Here is a 17,965-nt window from a genome sequence, read left to right as displayed (position 1 = left end):
ATCTCTAGATAAGCTTATAAGATCAACATTAACAGAAGTAAAAACATTGGGCAACGGAGTGTAGTAGAATTAAATCAGCCGATGCTGAGGGAATTAGATGAGGGAAACAAGACAGTAAAACCAGATTAACTTTATTGTATGGCCAAAAAAAAGTGACTGATATCAGAAGCAAATTGGGAGTAAAACGCAGACTAACAGTAGTAAGGAAAGAGTTTCTGAAAGAGAAATTTGGTAACCTCGAATACAAATCCAAGTATTAGAAATTCTTTTCAGAAAGTATTTGTCTGGGGTTTAGACCTATATGGAAACGAGACGTGTTATATCACTACAGACTAGAGGAGCTTATTAAATGTCAAGTACTGAAATGGGACTGATTCATAAAGTAACTAACGAAATGGTACAGTACAGTACTGCACTCCACTGTATTGGGAAGAAAAGGGCTTTATAGCACAAACTGACTAAAAGAATACATAGATTCATAGTAAACTTCCTGAGGCATGAAGTCGGAGTGATAATAGAAGCAAATGTGTGGTTAGTGGAAGGTAAAAATGGAAGAGAGAGCAAAGCTGTAGATTCAAGTGGAAATGGGGTGAAATAGTTAAGGATGGATGAAGCAACTTGAACAGGGTCGTGGAGAGCTGCATAAAAACCATTAAAGACTGAGAAGAACAACAAGCAAATCACCTGTCAGATGTATGCACATTAGACTGTATCGCTCTTCCCTGCTTATTTCACCCAGTAAATACAGAATACATCACAGCCATGCGTAGAATAGAATGAAGTTTCTCAACAGCTGCTGTGGGGTGTTATGACTTACCCGTCGCTACTAAAGAATGTACCAATTCTTAGTGGCTAACTGATCAATAAATGGTGTCGGACATGCCCAAAAGAACAGACACCGCACGTACAGAAGTTATTTTGTTCTTTACATAAAAGAACTTGACAGGAAATGCTGGGGAAGTATAGCCTGTCTGTAAAGCGAAAAGCTAGCAGAATTCGTAGTGGAAGAGACTGCGTTTCCCGGAAGAACGCTAATAATCAATTTAGCATCTAGCAGCTGCCCATACGCTTTTCTTGTGTTTATATTGTTAGCAACGCATGTCTGCATACAGTGTAGTATTAACACGTCTTTGGGAAATAAACATCTTGCCGGCAGAAGTATCCTCGCACTACTTCGCCAAAGATTCGTAAGGAGAACTGCAGAAGGGTCGGTATAACTTTGTTACCCTGCAGTTGCTTTTTGTGACGCAGTGCGGTAGAGAGAATAGGGAACTGCCTCCTTACGGTTCATTTTGCGGACCTATGAAGGAGGGAAGAGATGACTACAATCAGGCGACCTACTTTCCACTCAGGCTTCTAACCGCCACCCCCACCTTTCCACCCTGTTACACCCCCTGAAAACAAATTACACCTTACGACAGTTCTACAGCGTTACTTAAAAATATACATTTATTTTATACCGATAAAACACTAATTTTATTAATTATTTTTCCAATTCTTTCAAATGTGGAAACTATTAGTCGTATGAAAAGTACTATATTTTTTGTAGAAAATTTAATGTACCGGGTGATCAAAAAGTCAGTATAAATTTGAAAACTTAATAAACCACGGAATAATGTAGATAGATAAAAAATGACATGCTTTGAATGACATGGGGTTTTATTAGAACCAAAAAGAAACAAAGTTCACAAAATGTCCGACAGATGGCGCTGGACAGTAAAACGTCAGTGACTGCGCATGAGAATCGTGTATAAAAGGAGCTGTAATGAGAGAGAGAGAGAGAGAGAGAGAGAGAGAGAGAGAGAGAGAGAGAGAGAGAGAGAGAGAGACGGGGGGGGGGGGGGGGAGAATCAGATGCGCCAGCAGTCGCAGTTTGTTGATGTTACCTGAAAAGGCGCTTTTGGTGAAGCTGTATTATCAGAATGGGGAATGTGCTAGTTCGGCGTTACGATCCTATCGCCATAGGGAGTGGATTCGAACGGGTAAAGGTCCCTTGACAAATGCAGCTGTGGCGAGAATGACTTCGAAGTTCGAAGCCACGGGTTGTTTAGACGATAGAGCCAGTAGTAGCTGACCGAGCTCAAGGAGTAATGCTGCCGAGACAGTTCAGGAAGAAATGGAGACTGTAGCGGGTTCGTCTATGCACGGGGAAGTCAGCGCTCGTGCAGTCGCACGTCGCATCGGCATTCCATACACTACTGTTTGGTTGGCGTCCGATGCTATTCGTACAAAATCCATCGGCATCATGAACTGTTACTTGGCGATTTAGTGAAGCGGAGGGCATCTGCGGTGTGGGCGTTTCAGAAGATGGCGGAAGATGGTTGAGTAACGTGTTGTGGACCGACGACACTCAATTCACGCTCCGAGGGTCTGTCAACGCCCACAATTACAGAATTTGGGCTACCGAAAATCCTAGAACTGTCGTGGAAACTACATTGCACGACGAGAAAGTCACGGCATGGGTTGGATTTACCACATCTACCATTATCGGGCCTTTTTTCTTCGAGGAAATGCGTGATTCTGGTTTTGTAATTGCTACCGTGACGGGTGAGAGGTACGCCGATATGTTACAGAATCGCATCATCCCCAGCCTGGCTGATAAACACCTGCTGGAACATACGATGTTTATGCAGGATGGCGCTCCACCCCATCCATATTGCTAGACGCGTGGAAGATCTCTTGCGAGTGTCGTTTGGTGATGTTGTGCTCAGCCGCCACTTTCGTCATGCTTGGCCTCCCAGGTCCCCAGACCTCAGTCCGTGCTATTATTGGCTTTGGGGTTACCTGAAGTCTCAAGTGTATTGTCATCGACCGACATCTCTATGGATGCTGAAAGACAACATCCGACGCCAGTACCTCACCATAACTCCGGACATGCTTTACAGTGCTGTTCAGAACATTATTCCTCGACTACAGCTACTGTTGAGGAATGATGGTGGACATATTGAGCATTTCCTGTAAAGAACATCTTTGCTTTGTCTTACTTTGTTATGCTAATTATTGCTATTCTGATCACATGGAGCGCCATCTGTCTGACAATTTTTGAGCTTTTGTATATTTTTGGTTGTAATAAAACCTCATGTCATTCCAAGCACGTGTGTCAATTTGTACCTGTATCTACATTACTCCGTGATTTATTCAGTTATCAAATTTATACTGAGTTTTTGATTACCTGGTATTTTAATTTATGGTTGGGAAAAATTTTTGCTAGAAGCCGCGGTTTTCGAGTAAAACCTAAAAAAGTGCCCTTTTCACTTATCGCCGTCTCGGCAACTACACACACACACACACACACACGTCGCAACTTTTAGTATCTTGTTTCTGAACCTCTCACCTCTGCCCCCACCCTCCCCCTCCCTAAACCCTGCCCTACCACTATACAAAAACTGCGACTACATTTTTTCTCCCCTCAGACGAAACGTTCTAGTCTTCGTTGGTTGGTCTAATACGATTTCGAGATTCGTTTTAGTGTAGCTGCACCACCATTTCGAGTAGTGCAGAAGTCAGACATGCGCGTTCTTGTGTAAGCGAACAGGGTGTTCTTTCTTCAGTTGTAAATTAAGCATAGCCTGTGATTACATGGCGTGTAATGTGTGCTAAGAGTTTCATAGGTCCATATTTTTTCGAAGACACGGAGTGTTTGCGATTACGTTAAACATACGAGTACCTAGCCGTGCTACGTGACTAGTTTATATATGTTTCTTTCTTCTTGACTAAATCTAGCTGCCACCAGACAGGGCAGCAGCACATTTTGCAGGAAGTGGACCGGAATTCCTTTCCGATGTGGAAGAAGGCCGCCTGTGTTGACAGCACCTCCCGCCGCCCTCCGCTGACGCCCGTGGGAACACAGTCAGAGAGGCGCCCACAGTCGTGACCACAAAGCTGAGGGCTTCGAAACTGCCGTTCGGAATGCATTTCTTTCCACCACGCCAGTAGTCCTCCAACGAATTTCTCCACGTTTCTGTGTACGCACAGGTCGTCCGGAGTAACTGATATTTACCGGTTGTATTATCTACTCGCCCTCCTCTGTACGAAATAGAAGGCGGCAAGGTTTTGGTTGTAATTATCAGTATAGTTATAGAGACATTCTGAACATTTTATGCAACGAGACTGCCAGCGAGAAAAACAACCAACGACAGTATCATGGAAAGACGGTTCGTTGACATCAAAATCGTAGCTACAGCACCTGAGTCCACTGTTTAAGCTTCATAGTTTCACCATATAGTTCAACTTGTCACTGCACATTGTTCGTCTGATGTCTATAAACTGAACAATATGAGAAAATAAGACGTTCACTGCGGTTCAGTCATGATTCTACAATATTAAGAAATGCCGTCATCATCGTTTCGCTGCAATAGTTTTTACTACATCACCACCACCCTGGCGACATCCACCGTTGGACAAAGTTTCCTCCAGAATTTTGCATGCCCTGCGTTTCTCACGTGTACTCAGGGCAGCCACGCCGCCTGCCATTGCAATCTCTTTATTGATCCCTCTACTTTTCTTGGTTCTCCTTATCTTCCCCGTCGGCTATTGTGGCCGAGCGGTTCTAGGCGCTTCAGCCTGGACCCGCGCGACCGCTACGGTCGCAGGTTCGAATCCAGCCTCGGGTACGGATGTGTGTGATGTCCTTAGGTTAGTTAGGTTTAGGTTGTTCGAAGTTCTATGGGACTGATGACCTCAAATGTCAAGTCCCATAGAGCTCAGAGCTATTTGAACCATTTATCTTCCCCAGCATCTGCATACTGTGAGGTGGCAATACACGTGGCACGGCATGGGTAAGTGGATCGCCTTAACTAATTACATATTATTTCTTAAATAGCTAATCATGTGTGTTTTATTATTATAAATATGCTATTGACTTTGTCTATCAAAAAATGTTGCTATAGATAGCTGGAATAATTCGCCGTTTCGTGGTGGACATATGTTGTTCCGCTAGGCAGAGGGCTGCAAACCAGAGAACAAGCAACGAGAGCGATCTGCCCATCAGAAACATCACCCCACGGTGCAGACAATTAACTAATTGTTGAAACAAGTAGTGACGCTGTTCAACTGTTCCTTTTAATGGTTCAGGGCGGCTTTCAAGTGGTCTAAACGGACAGTACTGGTCTTACTGAGTAGCGAGTCAGATGTGGTACCAGTTTGGATGACTGGCAGAGAATTGCACCGTGGATAGCTGGTTGTAAGGTGCTAGTTTCTCGTCGAGGTACCAATCAGAGCAAGACTTTTCGAAAAATTTAGCCAAGGCCGTAACGAATAGTTTCATTAAACCAGGGTCCCGTGACGGATGATGTATCATGTAAAATTCGGTGATCTTCTTTAGAGATGTTAAAAGCCGAGACATAACAAGATCGTTTGTGGTCTGGTGGAATTCAGCTATCGATTGTTGTTTTGAGGTCATTAGACGCATCATTGTCTAGCATTGTTGACTGATTTAGGAATCGGCTTGACTCGGATTTGGTTCCGTAGACTGGTAATACTGTTCATTACACTAAGGTAGCCGAGTGGTTTTCGGTGTTGTTGATGGTAATATTGCTCAGAACACTATGGTTATTGACTAGTTTCTGGTGATGCTGTTGAATGGGGAAGGAAGCTTTGAGTAGTTACGTCGACTCGAAGGCAAGCTTATCGTTTAGCAATATCCATCTAGTTGTAATTACGGAAAATGGAAATTGTAAGCTAGTTTTGAATTTCCCCCGCAGAGAACTATCTCAAGCCTCAATTGAATTGTATAAGTTTGTAAGAGGAGGAACCATCGATTGAAGCATTAACAGCGTAATTTTTCTCTTAAAAGAAACAGGTGTCGAGAGGTCCAGTCTACGACTACATTAGTGGGTGTTTGATCAGATAGATCCCAACGCCTGAATATGCTCAACATTGTTTTGAGGGGTTAAATAGAGATGAAAAGTGGTAGTGACACTAGCTATTTTATTTTCGAATAGGCTATATTAATATTTTGGGGGAGACGGTCCCTCTTGCAAAGCGTCTTATGGAATGTATAATATTTTTTAATAAAGTATAAAAGAGAAAAAATAAAACTTGTTTTTTCCAATTTGTGATTTTTTCCCTTATCTGGGATTCATTTTCACTGAAAAGGAAGTAAATCATAGTATGTCAAATATAAATAAAAAATATTAATCAATCAAAGTAATAAGTAAAATACCGTGCAATGCGTTAAGTGATCAGAGATTATAGCAAACTCTGATTAAAAGAAGTAACGCTCGTTTCACACTTCTTCCCAGAAACTTTACGTCATTTTGACATGACGCGCAACATCGACGACCACATGATCGGCTGTCAATTTAGTGACAAGGAAGAATATGTCTTATTACTCCTTGATTCACTCGCAGCAATTTAAGCTTTCCTCATGTTCCTGTCAAACCATTCACTTGGAAATCGCTGGATATTTATTTTGTCCTTCGTTCTCAAATCAGACGGAATGTAATTAACATCGTTTATTGCAGAACATACTTGTTTTACATTCATAAGAAGTTCCCAGAACGTGTCAACAACGCTAATGTAAAACAAAAATTATATGTGATAAGATGCGAACCCACAACTTTCGACTCCAGAAAGCATGACATCCATTACACAAACACTATCATGTGAATTTTGTCTTCTGTCTCGGTTACCGTGTTTTCTCTTTAAGGTTTATGACGTTGATGCGTTATTAAGTAAAGTTTAATGGTAGTGATGTGTTTGTGATAAATTTTTAATGCTCCCTTATCTTGAAATGGCATACTGCGAATTATAAAACAAGATTGCACCATGCTTAATTTGTAAATTGACAGTAATAAGGCATTAACCATCGATAAATAGTTATGTGATATTTTGTTGTAGCAACAATTATAATAAATCATTCCAAGAATGATGTTTTTGCAAATCTCCAGTACGCGCACATGAAGTCTTGTGAAAAGCCTACAGCGAAAGCTAATGAACCTCGATAGCCGATAATGAGGTCGTCGATATTACGTGTGACGTCAAAAGACGTCACGTTTGTAGAAGTTGTGAAATTGTGAAACTAGCTGCAAGGATATAAGCTTCAGTGGAAACAGTAGTAGTAGTAGTAGTAGTAGTAGTAGTAGCAGTAATATCTTGAACGGTGTAAACATATAAACTATACAAAGTTAAAGAAATGTTCTCGTGCAATTCGCTAAGCTAAAGAAGATAGTTGGACTATGACTCTTATTGGCATATCTTTTTCCAAATGGTTCAAATGGCTCTGAGCACTATGGGACTTAACGTCTGAGGTCATCAGTCCCCTAGAACTTAGAACTACTTAAACCTAACTAACCTAAGGACATCACACACATCCATGCCCGAGGCAGGATTCGAACCTGCGACCGTAGCGGTCGCGCGGTTCCAGACTGAAGCGCCTAGAACCGCTCGGCCACCCCGGCCGGCTATCTTCTTCCAGCTCGTTTGTAATTTCAAAGCAGAAGGCAATGAAGCCTATTCAATAGTAACGCAAAGTGTATATAATACGCGGTAAATGGTAAATGAAAGGTTGAAAGAATAAAAATTTCTCTTTTGAGCATCAGTAATAATTTATAGAGTAGCTAGCTCGTAATTTATCTATTCGTTCTGTCTTCCTGCTTACTGAAAGAGAGATACAGTCTTCGTTTAATATTATCGGCAGCTAGAAAGTTTTTGTAGCCGAATATTCATGGGCGATTTGCACAAAGTCAGAAATTTAATTTACTATCTATAGCCATAATATTCACAAAATACGAAGATCGCTCTGAAAATGGATCACCGACAGGTTATTAGTATTTCTACCACACACAGTGCTGAACTTACGTGACGTGGCGTTGGTAACCAGTGTGATACTGCACTGATGAGAAACAATATCAAAGATCAATATACTCTTTACTAAGTTATTCGCTATTGGTTGGACTGCAAAATCGTGGAAGCGGCAGTTGTTCGGAAGATACCGAGTCTTATTGTTATCTTCCTATTTCAACTTAATAGCGGATTTCCTTTACAACTTAAAGTGGATAAGTACTGAATATTATTGGAGTAGCCGTTATTCGTACGGACGATCTGTATAGTTTACCATGCAGCATTTCAGGGTGCCACAAGCCCTTACTTGTCCCTTGGTCTAACTATATAGTTATTCTATATGTTGGAACAAGCCTATATGCACTTGTTATTTGATCTCACAAATTTATTTATACGTAGCAGTTCTGTTGCTAGACTAAGATAACAGACGCGCCAAATTTCTCAAAACAAGCATTCGAGACAGATAGCGAAGCGTTTAGGATTACTGATACGAGCTATCGAACTGACTATAACAGAAATAAAATATATGTACTGAGACGAAGGACATATTTTCTATGTACAGGGTTAGACATCTTTTCTTATACTTACAATATCCATCGCTAGTTTAGCAAACCTCTGTTTCCTAATGGTTTCCTCATCGAAAGTCCACGTCTCGCTGCTACGAGTCCAAACACACACCGACCGAAAACTTTCAGTTTCAGACCTGCTGTTAGTTTCTTCTCAAGAAATTATTTAATTAACAGTAAAATGACACGCCATTTTGCTCTTTTGTGTATTGCATTTGCTGTGTATCCAGTCTCAGTAGTCAGAAAACGTCATTAGTAACGAATTTTATCAGCGTGCGTTTCATTGATATAGAAAATCGTCAAAGAAGTAGCTTCTGAAACAACTTTTAATACATGACGAAATGCAAATTCAATGCAAAGTACTATTTCTTAGAATTCAGGAAGACAACACAGGAGAATGACTTTGATAACACAGAGATGGCAACATTTTGCCCGATGGTCTGGGGCGAGTATCCATTGCTACCGTAAGAAGAAAACTGATTCAGTTTTGCATATCTAGATGGATTATCGACATCGGTAACAAAAGGGAGGTACCTAACTAAGTATGAGCATTTCTCGCGGCATGCATTGGCAGATATTAAACCGAATATACACTGACGGGAAAAAATCGCAAAACGAAGAAGGAGTTGTGCGATATAAACGAGAGCTGGTAGGCGTGTTTCTACAACTGAAAGATTATGCCTGTTCTTATTCCACGCCAGTCGCATAAGAGGTTTGCTTTAAACACTTAACGATCGTGAGCGTTGGTTATCTTTGAGATTGGACGTGCTGAGCTGATGTTAATCTAGAGTGGCTTTAAGGCGACAGAGAGGCCGTTACCAACACCTGGCTAAGTTTGAACGAGGTCCTGTAATAGGGCTACGACAAGCTGGACGTTACTTCTGCGATATTCTAGGAAGACTTGACAGGAATGTAGCCACCGTACATGACTGCTGGCAGAGGTGGTGACGATAATGTACCGTCGCGAAAACTGGTCCTGTTCGGTGCCAGTGATGGCCGTCTATTGGTTACAAGCAGACCAATTGAGGGCATGCAATCAACCCGTCTGCGTACTAAATGGTTCAAATGGCTCAGAGCACTATGGGACTCTGAAGCGCCTAGAACCGCTCGGCCACAGCAGTCTGCTCTGCGTGCTAGATACACTGGTCCTACACCTGTTATGATCTGGGGAGCGATATCATATGACAGCAGGAACACACTCGTGGTTATCCCATGCACACTAACTCCAAATTTGTACGTCAGTCTGGTGATTCGGCTTCTTGTGCTACCATTCATGAACAGCATTCTAGGAGGCATTTCCCAACAGGATAAAGCTCGCTCACATACGGCTCTTGTAACATAACATTCTCTACAAAGTGTTGACATGTTTCTCTGGCCTTCTTCGATCACCATATACTCTCATCTCTGCTACCGTGCACGTGTGGATCGTCATAAGGACGACGACTCTAGCAGCATTAACGGTCCCTGTATTGACCGACGAAGTGCAACAAGGAGGGAACAAACTGACATCCAGCACCTGTACAAGACAATGCATTCACGTTTGCATGCTTGTATACCACAAACTGCTCATTAATATACCTGCATTTCTCTTTTGTAATTGCTTATCTCGCGCGCAGATTAACCTTTAATCTTTCAATGTTAATCACTCAAATATGTTACCTAGGCAAATTTATTTCCCAAATTTCAGTACTCTACATTAATTATGCGATTTTTTCGTCGTGTAAACGAAAGATGATTAGTAATAAGCAGTTGCACCAGTCTGTTTCAGTGAAAAACTTGCAAAAACAAACAAATTTCAGTTATTCGAACGTGACTATTATAACTCAGGAAAGTGAACTGAGGACTTTTATCATAACACGGCTGAGTTTATGCCCAAGTAACATGGCTAGGTAGGCATAAATAGCGCTCACTCCAGTATTGTGAAACGCTACACGTTTATATGCCAGCGCCGTACACAGCGCAACAATTAAACATTCCGTGAGAATACTGTTCGCATACTAACATTCATTCATTCACAATGTAATGTATATGAATCCATGTTTAGCCTAAATGAACCAGTCTCCGCATTAAATCTGATGCTCCACGCTTTTAGTAAAAATTTAATTTAGTTTGCCTCTATTTAAAGGATGTCGTCCTATTCGACACATGACGCGTTCATTCTGGCAAATTTTAAATCCAAATCCCACGTACAGAACAAATTTTCAAAGACTTTGCTTGCTAACACTGAAGTCCAGTTCTGCTTAACAGAAGCCGTGAAGTTTTCGCAAAATACTTTTCTCCTTGCACAGTAGATAACATCATCGCAACTGCTGCGTAATAACACATTTACCTCATTATAAATGGGAAATGCTTTATGTGCAATTTGGTTCCTGAAATCTACTTCTCTGAACATGGCCCCCCCCTCCCCCGTTCGGATCAGCTGACTACTGACTTACTCCAATATTTTGTTCACACCTTCCCTCAACGTTTCCGTCAGCACGGTCATACTTTTCTCCTTCTCATCAGTAGATTTAATTAAATTAACAACAGGCCGCAGTGGCTAGCCACAGAGGAATTTTTCGTTATCACTTCGCACGAACGCACTACAAGGTGAGGCGCTCTACTTTTGACTGGACCGTGACTGTACCTAGTCACGAGATCAGCTAGCCGGCTGGAGTGGCCGTGCGATTCTGAGCGCTACAGTCTGGAACCGAGCGACCGCTACGGTCGCAGGTTGGAATCCTGCCTCGGGCACGGATGTGTGTGATGTCCTTAGGTTAGTTAGGTTTAAGTAGTTCTAAGTTCTAGGCGACTGATTACCTCAGAAGTTAAGTCGCCTAGTGCTCAGAGCCATTTGAACAATTTTTTTAGATCAGCTAGTTCCTGCTGCAGCCGTGTCTACGATTAGTTTTTTAGGGCAATAAGCACTAAACTTTGTTACGAGTATTGCCCAATACCTGTGTTCCTTTAGAGTGTTATGGTCTCGCACTTTGGAAACCACTATGCTATTGTAGTGTGATTGTTCAATCATTTGCACTCGGCGGTTTGAACTGTGTGCACGCTATAGAAGTTTCGAGATAACGCAAATTGTGGCGGCTACTTTATGACGACTCAATCCGTGGGAATGCGAAGCGGAATGCTTATCGCGTTATGACGTTTTACGACAGTGAACAGCTGCTTCCAGATTTATAAAAGCAACTAGGAATGGCAAAACGCATTCTGTCAGTAGCGAAAAGAGTCACTGTGTCATTGTCACTCTTTCTGTATTTTCCTGTACCGCACTACTATCTCTTGTACCTAGTAACGCCCTCTCTTCTATGACCGTTTTTAACTGAACTTAAATTTCTGTATCCTGCAGATGCGACAGATAGATGACTGCTACAAGGCCCTCTAGACTAATCTTGCAAATCGTCTTGCCGTGCAGCTGCGTAAGCAATTGACAGTTTTGAGTAGGGATGACTGAAAACCACTAACATTTTAATTGAGAGAAATTAAGGATGTCACAAGCTATCTCCATTGTCTGTCCACAATTTGCCCACTTCGCCTGGTATCCTTGATCACCAATACCACTGCCTCATTTCTCTGTTACGTTTTCACTGTGCTAATTTTTCGGCAGCACTCCCATACATAGCTGCACCATTTTCGCGCTGGACATACAGTTAGAGTGGTTCATTTACATCCTCCGAAAAGGTATGCAATGCAAAAGCAAAAACTGCGATAAAATACAAAATTCCGAAGCACACACCTTTCCCAAGCGAACTCCTTGCTTATTGTTATCCCCGCCACCGTTGCAGATGGAGGAAATGCGTAAGAAATTCGCCGAGTGCTTTTGGGACGCTATCAGCTTCATATGTAAGACCGTTTTTTCCCACAGCGCTAATGTCACGGCGAATGTATATAGTTGATATCTATCAGATTACTCGAGTTACAGCACCTTTCACACCGCAGGATGTATTAAAGTGAAGTTACTGTTCTGTGCCGGTAACAGAGTAGAATGCCTTCAGTATATCTACATGTTTTGACTTTTCTCTCCAGTACTGGGTGTAAGGATCATAGAATGCAGTATTACAGCACACATTTCAAAACACACAAAGAATACATAGCAACACGAAACATAGCCCTTGAAATGTCTGCTAAGGTACCGTATAGAGCCAAAGTCTCTTCGAATAGTATATGTGGTACTTATCACTTTCCATAAAAATGTCGAGGCTTGTTTGTTTACTACTTTGTGAGTACTATATTTACGCATATAGACTCGATGTGATCGAGTACTTGTTTGTAATGAGGTCTGAAGAGGGTTATCAAAGACCAAAATTAAAGCCAAGAAGTAAAATATTGTCCGTTCAAATCGTTCTGAGCACTATGGGATTTAACTGCTGAGGTCATCAGTTCCCTAGAATTTAGAACTACTGAAACCTAACTAACCTAAGGACATCACACACATCCATGCCCGAGGTAGGATTCGAACCTGCGACCGTAGCGGTCGCGCGGTTCCGGACTGTAGCGCCTACAAACGCCCAGCCACCGCGGCCGGCTATTTTCCGTCACTGGAACACAATAAGCCGTTCCTTGATCACTGTGGATTTTGCTGCGACTATGTCGCAACTAGTGAAAACTAAAATATAGTTTCCACGTTGCGCCATGGACGACATCTTTGTACAATCACAGCTTGTGTACCATCAGCAGAGTTGGAAAGGAAGTGTGTCATCCTCCTCCGAAAGCAATCATCCCGTCATTCGCCTCAATAAATTCAGGCAAGCCACGACTACCACTGCTCTGAATGGGGGAGGGGGATAGTGAATGAGTGGTGGAGACCACAGCGGATCCAGTGCCTGAACCACTTGGTTCGGTCTGAGAGCCGCGCTGCAAATCACGCTGTAACCACATGGCTCTGGTGAACACTCTTACGCAATGGCTATATTCTCATCGCTACAATAAAAAGACAACAGATTTACCTATTATGACAAAGTGTCATCTTACATCGGAAGACCAGTCTTCTAGACTTAACAAGACGATAAGATGCGCTTTCTACAAAAATAAGCAACAAGTACCATTTCTACTCCTCCACCAAAACATACCCCTCCCACGCAATGGCAATCAACCAAGGAATTAGATTCCCTTGTAAACATACAAACAAACAAAATAGTGAAACTCCTCCTGTAGGGTTCAGATTAGAGTTATGTACCCTGGTACAAAGAAACTGAAAATCACATCTAAAAAAGCAAGCTACTGGTACATAAAACATTAAAAACAAACCACATTCTCCACCCTTTCTACAATCTAGTGAACATGTAGATTCAAGGATTCAACTTCATGACAACAAGCGCTGTTCGTTGTACAGATGAATGAAAAGTACTAATGTACTGTGAACACGTGTCAGTATTTACAAATACAGGCAACTATTTCCTTTGTAATCAAGCAAATATTAAGTCACTAATAGGTGACAAACAGCAGTTATTTTGTACAACTAAGGAATTAGCGGCAGCTTTTTCTTCTTTCAAAATATTAATTTCCTTTCCAATTCTATTAATGTTAGTTGGCGTAAGCACGAGTAGCAGTAAGGACGATCGCGATAGTTTATTGTTAACGAAGCACAAGGACAGAGTTTCTAGTATTTACTTGTCCTTTATTAATTCATACATTTACCCTTTCCACATCCCAGAAGGTCCTCTTCCTTGATAGGATCTGCGAAACATTAGCGAACGAACGAATGAATGAATGAATGAATGAATGAATGAATGAATGAATGAAGTTAGGCCAGCTAGTTTTACCGCACGCCGTATGTAAATAGGAGAGGTTTGGAATGTACGTTTAAGTTATTCCTGAGCTACGATACGAACTTATGATTGTAGGTAACTCACAATTCATACTTTCGATCCTTTCACATTTAATTCCCATAATATTTCTGAAATAGTTATGTCATCTGACAAACAAACAAAAAATCACGTTTTGTGCTACGCTCCATCCCCTAGATAATTCGAAAATATATGATAGCCCTTTTACGAACTATGCCCACCTCACTAGTTGACGCGAAAATAAGAACTGATGACGGAATATACGACAAAACGATTGCCTTCCAAACATAGGAATGTTCAAAAGCTATACGCGTTATCTTCCAGTTTTAAGAACTCAGAATTTTGTAAGCCACTTGAATTCACCGTCATTGCCGTCTGAACGGGCACCAGAGATGTGTCAGCCGAGGCAAGGCGTACAACCACGTGTTGTTTACCGATCCCCGGCTCTTGTAAACTTGGGGCTACTGTGTTGCTCTTACCTTCACAGTGGCGGCTATGCTCCGAGCTCGTATTCGTAATCCCTCGCCGCTCGTCACAAATGACGCTTTGTACATGTAAGTAAACTATCTGAAATACGTCTGCACCACAAACACATTGAAGACATGCACGAGACAGCAACGATGATGGATGAGGAACTTCTACCGACAAATCGATTACCGCGTTCAAAATGTAGCCAGCACTCCTTTCGATTACTGTCGATTCTGTAGTCGTAGCTGTTGATCTTATAGGCAGCACATTGTCGTAAATTCTATAGACGAACGCAGATCACTGGTTTCTTAAGTCATTAACATTTCGCAAAGCGGAAAATGTGTGAAGAACCTTCTTTTCAAAAGTGATGTCGATTGAAATATAGCTGACATATATGTTGAAAGAAAACAAATGCTCGTTCTTCTCATTTACTTGACGTATTAAACGGAAGATAGATTCACACAAGCAGAAAGCCATATAAAATTAGGAGTAAATGAACTCTTTCGCGATACATGTAGGCAAAAGAATGAACTCATCAATAGGGTTGCTACTGAAGGAAAATTTACTTTTTTTTTGGTTGAGTCATCGGTCTTGTGACTGGTTTGATGCGGCCCACCGCGAATTCCTCTCCTGTGCCGACCTCTTCATCTCAGAGTACCACTTGCTCCCTTCGTCCTCAGTTATTTGCTGCATATAATCAAATCTCTGTCTTCCTCTACAGGTCTTACCCTCTGCAGCTCCCTCTAATACCAGGGAAGTCTTCCCTGATGTCTTAACAGATGTCCTATCATCCTGTTCTTTCTCCTTCTCAATGTTTTCCACATATTCATTTCCTCTCCGACTCTGCACACAACCTCCTCATTCCTTACCTTATCAGTCCACCTAATTTTCAACATTCGTCTATAGCATCACATCGCAAATGTTTCAATTCTCTTCTCTTCCAGTTTTCCCACAGTCCATGTTTCACTATCATACAGTGTTGTGCTCCAAAATGTACATTCTCAGAAATTTCTTCCTCGAATTAAGGCCTATGTTGGATACTAGTAGACTTCTCTTGGCCAGGAATGCCCTTTCTGCCAGCACTAGTCTGATGTTCTCCTTGCTCCGTCCGTCACTGGATATTTTGTTGCCTAGGCAGTAGAATTTCTTAACTTCATTTACTTGATAAGTTGCTAGCTGTTCTCATTTCTGCTATTTCTCATTACTTTCGTCTTTCTTCGATTTACTCTCAATTCATATTCTCTACTTATTAGACTGTTCATTCCAGTCAGGAGATCTTGTAATCCTTCTTCACTTTCACTCGAGATAGCAATGTCATTAGCGAATCGTATCCCTTTCTTACACCCTTTTTAATCCGAGCGCTTCATTCTTGATCGTCCACTCTAATTATTCCCTCTTGGCTCTTGCGCATGTTATAGGAGGGTCATTCAATAATTAGAAAGACAAATTGGTCTTAGGAAAAAACTGTTAGCAGGGCAAGTTTGGTACTTTTATGGCTTTAAGTTGGCATCACTGGGATGAGCCCTGATCAGCTGATGTGTCAACATTGTTTTGTTTATAATCTCAAAAATGCATTTCAAGATGGCGAGGCCGCTTGTAAGTCCACATCTGTTGAACAACGTTCTGTTATACGTTTTTTCTTGCTGAAGGCGAGAAACCAGTGAAAATACAGGGTGAAACGAAATTCGTGCACTCGGGCTTCGCAGGACGACACATCGCATGCCAGCGATAAAAAATGTTTCTCTCAAAATTTCGTCTGGCGAGTACACCCAGCAGAAAAAGGACGTTAAAGAGTAACAATGTGCAACGCTGTAACAACATGTACGGTGACTACCTCTGCCAGCACATATTGGTTCTATTGAGCAGTTAGTGCAATGTTTAAATTTTTGGGTTAGCGTGCAGGAGGTGGAGGGCTCGATCCTGGGTTGAGGCATGCATTTTTTATTTGGTAAATGTAGTCCAGGTGATACGGTATCTGGTATCTTAATCGTCAACAGCGATTGCAGCGGGTCTTCTAGAAAACATTTGGACTTACGTAATACAATCGTAGAAATGGAAGACTCTTCAGCTTTGGAAGAAGCCCTTTCCACATCGTGGGCGTGAATTTATTCACACCACTTCAACTACTAGATGTGAAACCTGTTTTCTTTGTGCCTTCCTCCAGAGGTCCCATAGATTAGCACCAACTATTATTCTTGCCTTTTTCAGGTCCATTACATTTCGTTACGTTACCAGTAGGACTAACAACGTGCTTTGCGAATAATATCCAAACTCGGTTACTATTTGTACGTGTTATCACCATGGTCCCACTAATTCTGCCTTTGAACACTGAGTGTGGTAACTGCATCCTGTTTAGTACGTATCTCAATGCATTATTATTATAATTACTAATATTATTAATATTATTATTCTATCGATAGGATTGTGGAAACATCCCGTTTCGGTTTTACAAAGAGTACTCCACGGCATTGGCACTATCGTGAACCTCTCACCCAGCGCAAAATTAAAAATGATTGGAAAAAAGTACAAGTGACTCCTGTATATAAGAAGACTAAAAGAAAGGACCCACAAAATTACAGACCGATACCCTTAACATCGGTTTGCTGTAGAATTCTTGATCATAATCTCAGTTCAAATATAATAAATTTGGTTAAGACGGAAAGCCTCTGTCCACAAATCTACAGCTACGTCTACATCATATTCCGCAAGCCACCTGATTGTGTGTGGCGGAGGGTACTTTCGGTACGACTATCTGATCCCTCCAACCCCGTTCCACTCGCCAATAGTGCGTGTGAAGAATGACTGTCGGAAAGCCGAATGTGTACAGATTTACAAAGTGTGGCTCGCGTGCAACTACGCTTGCCCTTTTCTCACATGATGTATTGCAAACTATGGATGAAGGGCAACGGGTAGACTTCGTATTGCTAAATTTCCGGAAAGCGTTTGGCACGGTGCCCCTCTGCAGACTGTTAACGAAGGTAAGATCGTACGAAATAGGTTCGCAGATATCTTAGAAACACGAAGACGTCTTAAGTTATAGGACCCAGTACGTTGTCCTCGACGGCAGGTGTTCACCAGGAACCATGGTGCCGTCAGGAGTATCTCAGGGAAGTGTAATGTGACATACTATTCTGTACATACATGAATCATCTGGCGGACAGTGTGAGTAGCAGTCTGCGGTTGTTTGCTGATGATACTATAGTGTGCGGCAGAGTGTTGTCGTTGCGTAACTGTATGAGGATAAAAGATAACTTAGGGAAAATTTCTAGTTGGTGTAATGAATGGCAGCTACCTCTAAACATCATCATCATCGTCATCATCAGCATCATCATTTAAGACTGATTACGCCTTTCAGCGTTCAGTCTGGAGCATAGC

General features: G+C 41.8%; 1 long non-coding RNA gene across 1 annotated transcript in view; it reads right to left on the bottom strand.

The window, feature by feature from the left end:
• LOC126143607 (uncharacterized) overlaps positions 1–14,731 on the bottom strand; it is a 30,497-nt gene extending 15,766 nt beyond the window's left edge. Inside the window, exon 1 of the long non-coding RNA XR_007529750.1 lies at positions 14,602–14,731. This is a non-coding gene — a long non-coding RNA (uncharacterized LOC126143607). The remainder of the gene's footprint in view (positions 1–14,601) is intronic.
• Positions 14,732–17,965: the final 3,234 nt, after the last annotated feature.

The sequence above is a fragment of the Schistocerca cancellata genome, chromosome 2 (genome assembly GCF_023864275.1).
Source record: "Schistocerca cancellata isolate TAMUIC-IGC-003103 chromosome 2, iqSchCanc2.1, whole genome shotgun sequence".
NCBI lineage: Eukaryota > Metazoa > Arthropoda > Insecta > Orthoptera > Acrididae > Schistocerca > Schistocerca cancellata.
The sequence above is the reverse complement of the archived record's forward strand: the minus strand, read 5'-3'. Positions and strand labels throughout refer to the sequence as shown.